The sequence below is a fragment of the Mytilus californianus genome, unplaced genomic scaffold (genome assembly GCF_021869535.1).
Source record: "Mytilus californianus isolate M0D057914Y unplaced genomic scaffold, xbMytCali1.0.p SCAF_3, whole genome shotgun sequence".
NCBI lineage: Eukaryota > Metazoa > Mollusca > Bivalvia > Mytilida > Mytilidae > Mytilus > Mytilus californianus.
Window position 1 is genome coordinate 3685130 of NW_026262679.1, and position 14527 is coordinate 3699656.

A 14527-nucleotide genomic window follows, 5' to 3' on the forward strand; every position below is an offset into this window, starting at 1 on the left:
ATTTCATCCCCCTTCTTGCTATTTGAGGCATAAAACATGGAGAAATAAATTTGGAAGGGGTATAAAAAAAACTGGCAAGTAACACAGTCCACACTAGGGACTATATATGTGTGGACAACGAAAATCAAAGGACGATAACTGTGTACTCGGACCACATAAGGTATCTGCATACAAGATATGAAGCATCCAGGTTTTCTACCTTCTGAAATATAAATCTTTATACAAATAGTTTACATCGCCGCTGGATAGTAATACCTAAGTCTCGCATACTGAGACAAGCAAGACAAAAACAGTTATGCAATAATGTATATATCCTCAAAATCAAACAAAACCCCTTAATAAACAAATAATTGTAATAGCCTATAATAATATTATTAAACTCACCACAGATTTTTCATGGTAAGGCCTCAAGACTTGGTTGAAGATTTAATTGACCATCTTCCTTAGGGCTGTCTCCTGGCTCAGGTGGTTCATGTCCTCATTATCTTATTGTCCTTTTGCTTTTAGAAATAAAATTATATATATAAAAAATATCAGATGCACTTTTAAAAAATCACCTTTTTTTGAAAATTTTACCTAATCAATTGTAGTGGCCCATGAATTCTCCCACCCTCCAAATCTATTATCTAGAGCTCTGCTTACATTTTTTTTATTTACAGAACTCTAAATAATAGTCAATTTTAGCTAGTTTACATCTGATATTTAAAGAAAACTTATACAAAAGTGAATATATAAGTAAAAAAAAGTTATATTCCCGTATACACTGAGGAAATTCAAGTATGAGGAGTTAAACGGGTATTACCTCCCTTTGCCCTGAATATTCCACCCTGTTGGAACTCCACATCCTTTCTATATTTAACAAAAATACAAAATATAGTATAATTAAAATTAAAAAATAATTTAATATAAAAAATACAACACATTTCAATAACATATTTAGTACTTCAATTTTCACCTAGGGGCCTTGGTGGCAGAGTGGTCTAAGTAGTTCAACTACTGTATCACTAGCCTGTCAAAACTGAGGTTAAGAATTCAAACCCAGCATGTGGTAGGTGTGTTCCACTCAAATCTTAATTGACTAGGAGTGCCAGTTTTCAGGGGGAAAGTTGGTGTTTCTCTCTCGTTACTCTACCTCAACCAATAAAAAAAACGGTCACCAAGATATAACAAATCGGGCTGAAAGTGGTGTTTCACACCAAAAATCAATCAAGCAATCTTTTTTCACAAAGATGTTCCTTTACTATGCTTCTTGTGAAATAATCTTTAAATTTCTTTTAGCCAAAAACCCTGCTAAAAATAACAAAAAGTTGGAAAAAATTTATATATCTAACAATTCAGAAAACCCCAAAAGCACATTTCAATAAAATAATTTTTTTTCTTTTTTTTTTTTTTTTAGATTCTCCATTTTTAACCTACTGGAAGTGTTTTGACTACACATGGACCATTATTAAGACATCTCAAGTAGGTCTACAAGTAAAATTGTAAAATTTGTCCTTTTCACTTCATTTTCAAAGTATCAATCAAATCTAGTCACAGGGGGGAAAATAATGAATAAGGATCTGAACTATAAACTCATCATTACAAAACTACATACAAAAAAACTAGTTCAGTATCCATAAGCATGACAAAAAAAAAGTGTTAAACCAATAATGGATATGAGTATAGATACCAGAATATAGCCATGGGTTTGAATGGAAAAAATAAAGAGAATTTTTGAAATTTCAAATACAAGTTAACCTTCAACTTCCAATCTTGTTGAAAATGGAGAATCTTTACACATTTTTTTTTTTTTGTAAAAATTTATACACATTTTTTGAAACATACACAAAAATTGTCTGATTTACATTCTGTGCTGTTAGTTCACACAATAATTTCATTCAGCCACAGTTAAAGTTACCTGAAAAAGAAATATACATTCTTAAACATATCTGTCAAAACAATACTTAATTATGATGTATATAACATTTCTTTTACTTTGTTTTAAAGTGGTGTGTTCAACTGTTGACATAAATTTTAAACTACCAGTCTTTATTAGCAAAAAAGGATGACAAATAAGTAGTAGGTTGATGTTTGACATAATTGATTTTATTTCATTGTTCAATCATAAATCAGGCAGTTGGTTTTCTCGTTTGAATTCACATTTTGTCATGTTGGGAACTTTTATAGTTTACTGTACAGTATAGGTTTTGCTCATTGTTGAAGGCCATACAATGACCTTTAGTTGCTTACATCCATGTCATTTGGTCTCTGGGTGATAGTTATCTCATTGGCAATCATACCACCTCACATTTTATATGGGGACAATTTTAGACAAGAAGAAGAATGTGTCCATAGTACACGGATGCCCCAATCGCACTATCATTTTCTATGTTCAGTGGACCGTGAAATTTAGGTCAAAACTCTAATTTGGCATTTAAATTAGAAAGATCATATCATAGGGAACATGTGTACCAAGTTTCAAGTTGATTGGACTTCATCAAAAACTACCTTGACCAAAAACTTTAACCTGAAGCGGGACAGATGGACGGACGAACGGAAGGACGGATGAACGAACGAACGAATGGACACACAGACCGAAAAACATAATGCCCCTCTACTATCTTAGGTGGGGCATAAAAAAAACAGATAGATTTTCTAAGTACCAATATAATTTTTGATTGTCCTTATTCATCTTGATACCTCCTTTGGGATTATATATAGAGTTATAATTTAAGAAAAATTGAAATGTAAGATGATCTTCTCTGCATAATAAAAATCTAGGGTATTTACATGCTCTTGGCTGAATAGTTCAAAAATCTATGTATTGGTTCTTACCATAAAAGTCAGCTCCAATGGCCATTCTCAGCCTCAATCCTTACGGACAAGCTGTGATGCTAACCTGAAATATAAAATGCTTAGTTATACCAAAATTGTTTAAAAGATTCACTGTTGTTATACTGTATGTAAATTGTATAGACAGCAATCTAACAACCCAAAAACTAAATAATCAAGTTAGATCCTTAAATTTACACATATATTTGTACTGATAAAAGAAAGAGTAGACTATTGACCAAACTCTCAAATTTTTAAGCCAAGAGCACATTTCCAAATAATTTTTATAATGCATTTTTTTTTTTCAAAACAATATACTGGTACCTACCTACATATTAGCTGTATTAGACCACCAAGTCTTATTCCCACACCATGAAAACATCTTACAAAAAGAACCTAAAATATTAAAATTGAATATTTACATATTTTACAATTCCCTTTCTCCGACATTAGCTAAATTTTGTTCTGATTTCTTACTACATGTACACAATAGTATAACATCAACAACAGTTTGTAAAATTAATATAAAAGATGGAAACTCTTATAAGTTTATGATTTGAATTTCAACTCCACACAAAATCATCTAGTTTAAACATATTTTATTGTTCAAAAAGACAAATCATCTGCATATTTTACAATGAGTTATCTCCCATTGAATGAAAACATCTTGCTGTTCATTGTAGTAGTCTCCCCTTGAAGTTGTACTAATTCTGGATTTAGTATTGCTATTTAAATAGAAAATCTTGTCCATGTACCTAAATTAATTCGTCAATGGTGTTATGAATGCATAAGATTAGAAGGGTGATGTTTGTTGTCTTAATATACACTTTTTATAAAATTATTTACATAATGTATAGAAGTTGTTTGGCTTAATTAAACTTGCCTTATAATTTTCTTGGTAAAGCCTCAGACTTTGTTGAAGATTTATTTAACCATCTTCCTTGGAGCTGCTACCGTGGCTACTTTTATATGCTTTTCCACATAGGATTTTATGCTGTTCAGTTCACTGAATTCATTTTATCCACTTAATGAAATGTCCTTTCCATTGTATCTAATCAAATATACAATTTTCACAAGATTGTTCCAAAGCATCTCACAACATATTCTTTTTCCATTCATTGCTACTCATATTGTAAAATGTAAAATACAAATAATTTATTTAATTCATTCATAAAATACTGTAAAAATACCAGATGTATACAGGTAACTTTTACCAAATGTTTTTGGTACCCCAGAATTTCTCTTTCCCATTAAAAGTATTATTTAGAACTATGTTTACATTTTTTTTTATTTACAGAGCTCTAAATAATAGCTTTTTTATTAGTTAGCTGACATCTGATATGTTAATACTTATACAAATGTAATAAAAAAAAGAACAATATAGTAATAGCCTGACACCTATAAATCACCAACATTTTTTAATATTTTGAAGCATAGTTTAATAAAATATCCCTTCTTTTAAGGTTTACTCATCATGCACATAGTAGTCATATTCCAAAAATTGATCAAAGCCTCAAATAACTGAGTTGTACAGATTGTTCTTTTATAATAAACAATGGAGAATGGTCTCTACCGAAATTTATACATATGGAAATATAAAATGTAAAAATGGGGGATGATGATCAACCTCAATTGATATGCAACTCTCTGAGAAGTTCCAAAGACATGGATTAAAAACAAAAATTGTTACCTTCTTTTGAAATTTTTAGATGAAAAAGTTCTCAAGTTGGGAAAAATTTAACATACAATTCCACAGTAACAAGTGCACAACTTATATATTTGTGCAATCATTGTGTGAAGTTTAAAAGATCTAGATTGAAAACTGCAGGAGTTGACACAAAATTGGTACTGTCTTTGTAAATTTTGATAAAAAATTATTAAGTTCATAAATTTTGGAAAAATGGGGAAAAATTCCTCAAGCAACTCCATACTAGCAGGTACACAACTTCAACATGTGTTCAATCTTTCTGTGAAGTTTGGACTGGTACAAGAAACACTGAAATAAAAAAAATACAAATATGATGCAAAATGGTACTATGGACTATGAAATCTTTAAATTAAGGACAAGAAAAATTGTGAACCCAAAGATAGTAAAAATAATTGTCAAAATTCAAATTGCATGTGATCCTTCAATAAATTTGTTTTTCAAACTATAATACTTGAAGAAAAATAGTTCCAAAATTTACAATTAAAAAAATAATGTTTTTGTTCCCAAATTAAGTTTGATAGCATAAAAAGTAAAATAACAAAAAAACCGTACTCCAAGGAAAATTCAAAACGGAAGGTCCCTTATCAAATGGCAAAATCAAAAGCTCAAACATAGGGGTATATATAGGAATTGTATAGATTGGTGGTATGAAAATTTGTTTTTCATACGACTGCTTCCAATGACTCCACAAAAAAATCACTGATATCTTGAAATTAATAGAGATGAACTGACACAAGGTAACTCTTGGGAATCACTGGTTCCTAAAAAGGATAACAGTCAAAACAGAACCAGCTGCAGTCAATATACAGCTCTTTTTGGCTATTGGGAAAGGAAACAGATCCCAAGTAAAAACTAAAATAGGTTTTCTTTAATGTCATTAAGTGATTAATTAGCAATTATTAAAACCCCCAGAGTCTGGAAAAATTTGTATTTAAAACTGCTTGGTTAATACAACAAATTGTATGCAATACTTGAAAATTGTTGGGAGTCTTGAATAGGATCCCTGTTATAATGAAAGCAGTTCAAGGACTACTATGAACTAATTGGAAACTACTTTGAACTAATGAGACTAAAGTAGGATCTCCATTAAAAATAAAGCCCTCAGATTCCTGTTGGATTGGCCAGGAAACATTTTTTTGAAAAAGTTTCAAAAAGGATTAAAATCCAAATTTTACAACTCTTGTCTACAAATCATGATGAGCAATTGTTAAATGCGATTAAAAAATTAAATTAAAACAAGTTGTCAATTATGTTACAATAATTTTAAACAAAATAGTTACTCTATATTTTTAAATAGAATAAAATTACAATGAATTTAGTCAAATCTGATGCTAAATGGACAAAGATATAAAAAAATAGCCTGTTCCCAAAACTAATTTTTAAAAATATTAATTTGATAAAATCAAAATTAAGGCAAGTTATCTCCCTTACTACATAGTACTCGTTTACAGCTGTGTATAGAAAAAGCAAAAAAAAAAAATAATTTACATTTGCATCTTGATGAAATTTGATTACAAGTATGTTGTTTGCAAAAAGAGAATACTGTGGATTCATTATTATTCCCCGGTTACTCATTTTTTTTTGTGGATTCAGGTGAACCACAAATTGAAGTTTTTGAAAAAATAAATTTTTATAGACTTGTATGGAGAATTGGTCAAAACCATGAATCCATGTAACTAAAGTAATCATTCAATGTCTGAACGAAAGCCTAGTGCTGAAGGTGAGAGTTGAAAATTAACCCAAGGTATGAGATATTTGAAGCAAAAAAGAGATATTCCTACTGTATCATATTAAGAATAAATACTTGAAATAAATCTGGGAGATGATGATAGTTTCAGATAATTCAGAATGAAGGTTTTTTTGGGGGATATTGGAAATTATTAAAATAATGGTTCTTCCCTTTTGGTCAAAGTATTAAGTGATTGTATTTTAGATAAGAGATATATCCAATATTAGATTATAATTTTTTTTAAATGTTACTTTTACTTCACGATTACCTTGTTAGCAATCAGTGCTTTGAAGAAGCAGATACCCAGCAATAAATTTGAAGATGCTAAAATAAATATCACTTTTTTGATATTTTTTTAACTATACTTGACTTCAATTTGATATACAAGTATATTTAATTTTTCCATTTCCAATGCATCATAATACATGTATATCAAATACAATTTAGATATTTGCTTTTAACATAATTTTGAGAATTAGAAAAAGTTTAACTATTGTACAGATTCAAAGTTCAAAGCAGCTTTATGCTCTAACATTTCTCTTTTTTAATATAAATGACTGTAAAAATATCAAATATATATTTCATTTCAGAATTACATTTAAAAGTTCCTTTGAATGCAAAACACCATATTCTGAATACTTGAAAACCATAAAACCATCCAAAAATCAAATGAAGAAACAGAAGATATAACCAGACCCTACTGCAAGCTACACCAAAAAGAAACTATGTTAAATGTTAGTAGAGACGCAGCGCTCCAAGCTCAATGTATTTCTGAAATGATAATTTGATATTTGCTTAGTCTACAAAAAACTTTTAAGATAGATAAATGTTCAGCTATGACACTGTGAATGCCCTTGACCATAGATTAATTTAATGTTAAGTAAGTGTTATTCTCTAATTTGACAATCACAATGTATTGAAAATAGAAAAATAATTAAGAAAATTGTTTCATTATAAATCTGAAATTTTTATTTTAATCATAACTTTTAATTGCAGTGCAAAAAACTAAACTCCCTGTACTTTTTTGCCAACCCATTTTTATCTTTAAAAAAAAGCACTGATAGAGCTAACAAGACAATGTTCAAAACTGGTTAAAAAGATATCTGTCGATCAATGGATCAAATGACAGACTGTTGAAAATACCCAGAAGTGTATTACAACCTAATAAACCTCATCCAAAGTCATTGCAACTATCACCATCTCTGCATTGACCACTTTGATAATAAAGTAACAAATTAAATAAGTGGGCTTTCCACCCTGGGTTAATCTCCAACCTTAATTTTTGCTTCAAAGGTTGTTGCATATTAAATTATGCCTAATTTAACTATTGAAAATTATGGACAAATCTTTTTACAGCATTCCAGAAGAAAATTTAGTTCAATTGTAAAATAATGGGGAATACTTTTTGCATGTTGTAATCAAATTAAATCAATCTTCTTCCTGATTTTTAATTCATTAAATTTCCAATTTTTATAGTAAAATTTTTTTTTTTATCTATACATCACTACTGAATGCATGAATTGTTTCTTTTTTTGGGGGGTCAAAATTCAAACTACATTTTACTCATGAACTGCACACTAAAAATAACTGTTCTAACCCCAAAAATTAAAATTTCATTGATAAATTTTACCTTAACATGTATTAGGAAATACTTTTTGGTATGTTTTAAAATAAAATAAACTTATTGAAGAACCCATTGACATGAATGTAATATGTAGGAACTACTACTTAAATATATCATTGGTATATTCATATTGATATTTTTAAATTATCAGAATAATGGTAAAAATATTTTAGAAGAGTATTGTTAATTTATATTTTTATAATAACATGTTTCGAGTATATTAAAAGAACTCCTTTAAGTAGGCATTATGTCCTTGGCTATCATGGATCAAATGATCATTTGTCTACTGCTATGATTAATAAGATGAAAACTTTTACAATTAAAAATTGCTCATCATAATCTATCAGAAATATCATTAAAAATTTTGATGGTGAATATTTATTATAATCATAGAATGTAAATCTGAAAATGAAGTATTGACCCCAGCATCATAGTAGGTTTTTTCATCTATGCAAACTGATTTCATTTCAGATAGCATCACATTCAAGCAGTATATCATAATAAAATACCCTTGGTATAATATAGTACTCCCTCAACTTTCCAAAGGGCAAAATATACATGACTTTTATCTTGGCATAGTGTCCCTGAATTTATAATTACAAATTTATAGCACAATTGGATCAATGAATTGAAATACTGCTTCAGATTGGTATTACCATTTCATACGAGTTACCTCCCCTTCTCATTGAATGAATGAGTTTTTCCCTCTACTGTCATTCAAAATATCAGTGTTTTCATGCAGTAAGATTGAGTCATCATTTGTCATTGTTTTACTTGACTTAATATTTTCTGTAAAAAAAGGTGCATTGATTAAATTTTGGAACAGTTTAAATGTAAAAATTCATAGTAGCATACCTTTGTATACTTCAAAAAAATATAGGAATTTGTTATTCATTATCTATTATTTAACACATTTAATACTTTAATTATTTGATGCATGAAAAAGGTTTTCAAATTTTTGTTTATATTGGTGGATTAAAGTATATTCAAGTGAATTAACATTTCATTTTTTATTCAAGAAATTATTTACTTATCATTTTTACTAGTTCAATGGAAATTAAAAATTAATACATTTTGTAGAAAGAAATGAAAAAAAACATACAAGAGATTAATGTTGCATTTTGACAATTTTTGTTAGAATAAATGGAGACATTGGGAATATGTCCATGAGATAACAAATAGTATACATGATAATACAAAGTAACAGATGAAAAATAACCTTTAAGTTGAAAATTGTATTTACATATAGTGTGCCATCTTTAACTTATCATAAAAGGTATTTTACATTTAAAATTAAAGAAACTTTTGTGCAAATGAATGAAAAAAAAAACAATTAACTTTGTCAATTTGTAAATTAGTTAACATATCAAATACTTACTACCCTTCTGCAGTGCCAGAGATCATTGCTCATCTTTGGTTGGGTTGGTGCTGTACAATTTTTTGTTTTGGGTGTAGTGTTTTGTAGACTATTGTCCGTCATTTCTTTTGGTTGTGTGTTGTCTTTTGGTATCTTCCTTTTTTGTTTATCTCTGTTGATCATTATACCTGACTGTTTGGATCTTGAGGATTATTGTGGAAATACTATTAGAGATAAGCCATTCCCAGATGTTCTAGGACATGTATACCTTCTACTTCATTAAATTTTGTGCACTGCTTCATGAAAAAAGGAGAAAAAAAAGACATCTCATATGTTAAATTTTGTGAGGTAGGATATATTTTTGTGTTACAGGGAGTTCAGTCTCAAATTACACCATTTACTTCAGAAATCAATGATTTCTCACTCAGAAATATCTGTTCCCAGCCTGCATTTGGCTACTAAACATGATTTTTTTTACTGTTAAATGTAGTTATTTTTTAATTATTCTGATAAGAATTTTATCGCCACAGATACTTTATAAAGGAATTTAAGTTGATTTCTTCTGTGTGTTTTATCCCATTGACATTAATACCACATGATATTTCTAAAAGACAAACAAAAACACACATAAAGACAGTCAGAAATAATAAATACCCTATACATCTTTGTAAGAACTCTGAAATGGAAATAAATGATAAAGATTAGTGAATTGTTGGAGAAAATTTTGTCACTGCCATCACAGATATGGACGTACGGAAATCTATATACTGCTGTTCCTGGTCTGCTACAAGGGAGCCATATTCAAGGTCTATGACTGAAAAATCCTTTCAGCTGCCTCTGCAACTTGACTTAATATTTTCTGTAAAAAAAGGTGCATTGATTAAATTTTGGAACAGTTTAAATGTAAAAATTCATAGTAGCATACCTTTGTATACTTCAAAAAAATATAGAAATTTGTTATTCATTATCTATTATTTAACACATTTAATACTTTAATTATTTGATGCATGAAAAAGGTTTGCAAATTTTTGTTTATATTGGTGGATTAAAGTATATTCAAGTGAATTAACATTTCATTTTTTATTCAAGAAATTATTTACTTATCATTTTTACTAGTTCAATGGAAATTAAAAATTAATACATTTTGTAGAAAGAAATGAAAAAAACATACAAGAGATTAATGTTGCATTTTGACAATTTTTGTTAGAATAAATGGAGACATTGGGAATATGTCCATGAGATAACAAATAGTATACATGATAATACAAAGTAACAGATGAAAAATAACCTTTAAGTTGAAAATTGTATTTACATATAGTGTGCCATCTTTAACTTATCATAAAAGGTATTTTACATTTAAAATTAAAGAAACTTTTGTGCAAATGAATGAAAAAAAAAACAATTAACTTTGTCAATTTGTAAATTAGTTAACATATCAAATACTTACTACCCTTCTGCAGTGCCAGAGATCATTGCTCATCTTTGGTTGGGTTGGTGCTGTACAATTTTTTGTTTTGGGTGTAGTGTTTTGTAGACTATTGTCCGTCATTTCTTTTGGTTGTGTGTTGTCTTTTGGTATCTTCCTTTTTTGTTTATCTCTGTTGATCATTATACCTGACTGTTTGGATCTTGAGGATTATTGTGGAAATACTATTAGAGATAAGCCATTCCCAGATGTTCTAGGACATGTATACCTTCTACTTCATTAAATTTTGTGCACTGCTTCATGAAAAAAGGAGAAAAAAAAGACATCTCATATGTTAAATTTTGTGAGATAGGATATATTTTTGTGTTCCAGGGAGTTCAGTCTCAAATTACACCATTTACTTCAGAAATCAATGATTTCTCACTCAGAAATATCTGTTCCCAGCCTGCATTTGGCTACTAAACATGATTTTTTTTACTGTTAAATGTAGTTATTTTTTAATTATTCTGATAAGAATTTTATCGCCACAGATACTTTATAAAGGAATTTAAGTTGATTTCTTCTGTGTGTTTTATCCCATTGACATTAATACCACATGATATTTCTAAAAGACAAACAAAAACACACATAAAGACAGTCAGAAATAATAAATACCCTATACATCTTTGTAAGAACTCTGAAATGGAAATAAATGATAAAGATTAGTGAATTGTTGGAGAAAATTTTGTCACTGCCATCACAGATATGGACGTACGGAAATCTATATACTGCTGTTCCTGGTCTGCTACAAGGGAGCCATATTCAAGGTCTATGACTGAAAAATCCTTTCAGCTGCCTCTGCAACTTGACTTAATATTTTCTGTAAAAAAAGGTGCATTGATTAAATTTTGGAACAGTTTAAATGTAAAAATTCATAGTAGCATACCTTTGTATACTTCAAAAAAATATAGAAATTTGTTATTCATTATCTATTATTTAACACATTTAATACTTTAATTATTTGATGCATGAAAAAGGTTTGCAAATTTTTGTTTATATTGGTGGATTAAAGTATATTCAAGTGAATTAACATTTCATTTTTTATTCAAGAAATTATTTACTTATCATTTTTACTAGTTCAATGGAAATTAAAAATTAATACATTTTGTAGAAAGAAATGAAAAAAACATACAAGAGATTAATGTTGCATTTTGACAATTTTTGTTAGAATAAATGGAGACATTGGGAATATGTCCATGAGATAACAAATAGTATACATGATAATACAAAGTAACAGATGAAAAATAACCTTTAAGTTGAAAATTGTATTTACATATAGTGTGCCATCTTTAACTTATCATAAAAGGTATTTTACATTTAAAATTAAAGAAACTTTTGTGCAAATGAATGAAAAAAAAAACAATTAACTTTGTCAATTTGTAAATTAGTTAACATATCAAATACTTACTACCCTTCTGCAGTGCCAGAGATCATTGCTCATCTTTGGTTGGGTTGGTGCTGTACAATTTTTTGTTTTGGGTGTAGTGTTTTGTAGACTATTGTCCGTCATTTCTTTTGGTTGTGTGTTGTCTTTTGGTATCTTCCTTTTTTGTTTATCTCTGTTGATCATTATACCTGACTGTTTGGATCTTGAGGATTATTGTGGAAATACTATTAGAGATAAGCCATTCCCAGATGTTCTAGGACATGTATACCTTCTACTTCATTAAATTTTGTGCACTGCTTCATGAAAAAAGGAGAAAAAAAAGACATCTCATATGTTAAATTTTGTGAGGTAGGATATATTTTTGTGTTCCAGGGAGTTCAGTCTCAAATTACACCATTTACTTCAGAAATCAATGATTTCTCACTCAGAAATATCTGTTCCCAGCCTGCATTTGGCTACTAAACATGATTTTTTTTACTGTTAAATGTAGTTATTTTTTAATTATTCTGATAAGAATTTTATCGCCACAGATACTTTATAAAGGAATTTAAGTTGATTTCTTCTGTGTGTTTTATCCCATTGACATTAATACCACATGATATTTCTAAAAGACAAACAAAAACACACATAAAGACAGTCAGAAATAATAAATACCCTATACATCTTTGTAAGAACTCTGAAATGGAAATAAATGATAAAGATTAGTGAATTGTTGGAGAAAATTTTGTCACTGCCATCACAGATATGGACGTACGGAAATCTATATACTGCTGTTCCTGGTCTGCTACAAGGGAGCCATATTCAAGGTCTATGACTGAAAAATCCTTTCAGCTGCCTCTGCAACTTGACTTAATATTTTCTGTAAAAAAAGGTGCATTGATTAAATTTTGGAACAGTTTAAATGTAAAAATTCATAGTAGCATACCTTTGTATACTTCAAAAAAATATAGAAATTTGTTATTCATTATCTATTATTTAACACATTTAATACTTTAATTATTTGATGCATGAAAAAGGTTTGCAAATTTTTGTTTATATTGGTGGATTAAAGTATATTCAAGTGAATTAACATTTCATTTTTTATTCAAGAAATTATTTACTTATCATTTTTACTAGTTCAATGGAAATTAAAAATTAATACATTTTGTAGAAAGAAATGAAAAAAACATACAAGAGATTAATGTTGCATTTTGACAATTTTTGTTAGAATAAATGGAGACATTGGGAATATGTCCATGAGATAACAAATAGTATACATGATAATACAAAGTAACAGATGAAAAATAACCTTTAAGTTGAAAATTGTATTTACATATAGTGTGCCATCTTTAACTTATCATAAAAGGTATTTTACATTTAAAATTAAAGAAACTTTTGTGCAAATGAATGAAAAAAAAAACAATTAACTTTGTCAATTTGTAAATTAGTTAACATATCAAATACTTACTACCCTTCTGCAGTGCCAGAGATCATTGCTCATCTTTGGTTGGGTTGGTGCTGTACAATTTTTTGTTTTGGGTGTAGTGTTTTGTAGACTATTGTCCGTCATTTCTTTTGGTTGTGTGTTGTCTTTTGGTATCTTCCTTTTTTGTTTATCTCTGTTGATCATTATACCTGACTGTTTGGATCTTGAGGATTATTGTGGAAATACTATTAGAGATAAGCCATTCCCAGATGTTCTAGGACATGTATACCTTCTACTTCATTAAATTTTGTGCACTGCTTCATGAAAAAAGGAGAAAAAAAAGACATCTCATATGTTAAATTTTGTGAGGTAGGATATATTTTTGTGTTCCAGGGAGTTCAGTCTCAAATTACACCATTTACTTCAGAAATCAATGATTTCTCACTCAGAAATATCTGTTCCCAGCCTGCATTTGGCTACTAAACATGATTTTTTTTACTGTTAAATGTAGTTATTTTTTAATTATTCTGATAAGAATTTTATCGCCACAGATACTTTATAAAGGAATTTAAGTTGATTTCTTCTGTGTGTTTTATCCCATTGACATTAATACCACATGATATTTCTAAAAGACAAACAAAAACACACATAAAGACAGTCAGAAATAATAAATACCCTATACATCTTTGTAAGAACTCTGAAATGGAAATAAATGATAAAGATTAGTGAATTGTTGGAGAAAATTTTGTCACTTCCATCACAGATATGGACGTACGGAAATCTATATACTGCTGTTCCTGGTCTGCTACAAGGGAGCCATATTCAAGGTCTATGACTGAAAAATCCTTTCAGCTGCCTCTGCAACTTGACTTAATATTTTCTGTAAAAAAAGGTGCATTGATTAAATTTTGGAACAGTTTAAATGTAAAAATTCATAGTAGTATACCATTGTTTACTTCAAAAAAATATAGAAATTTGTTATTCATTATCTATTATTTAACACATTTAATACTTTAATTATTTGATGCATGAAAAAGGTTT

The 14527-nt window shown here is 28.8% G+C and overlaps 1 long non-coding RNA gene across 1 annotated transcript; it reads right to left on the bottom strand.

Annotated features, from left to right (window-relative positions):
- Positions 1-1277: 1277 nt before the first annotated feature.
- Positions 1278-3209, bottom strand: LOC127732939 (uncharacterized). The gene is made up of 3 exons (XR_007996513.1): positions 3140-3209; positions 2815-2878; positions 1278-1897 (listed from the first exon to the last, which is right to left on the bottom strand). It is a non-coding gene; the product is annotated as an uncharacterized LOC127732939 (long non-coding RNA).
- Positions 3210-14527: the final 11318 nt, after the last annotated feature.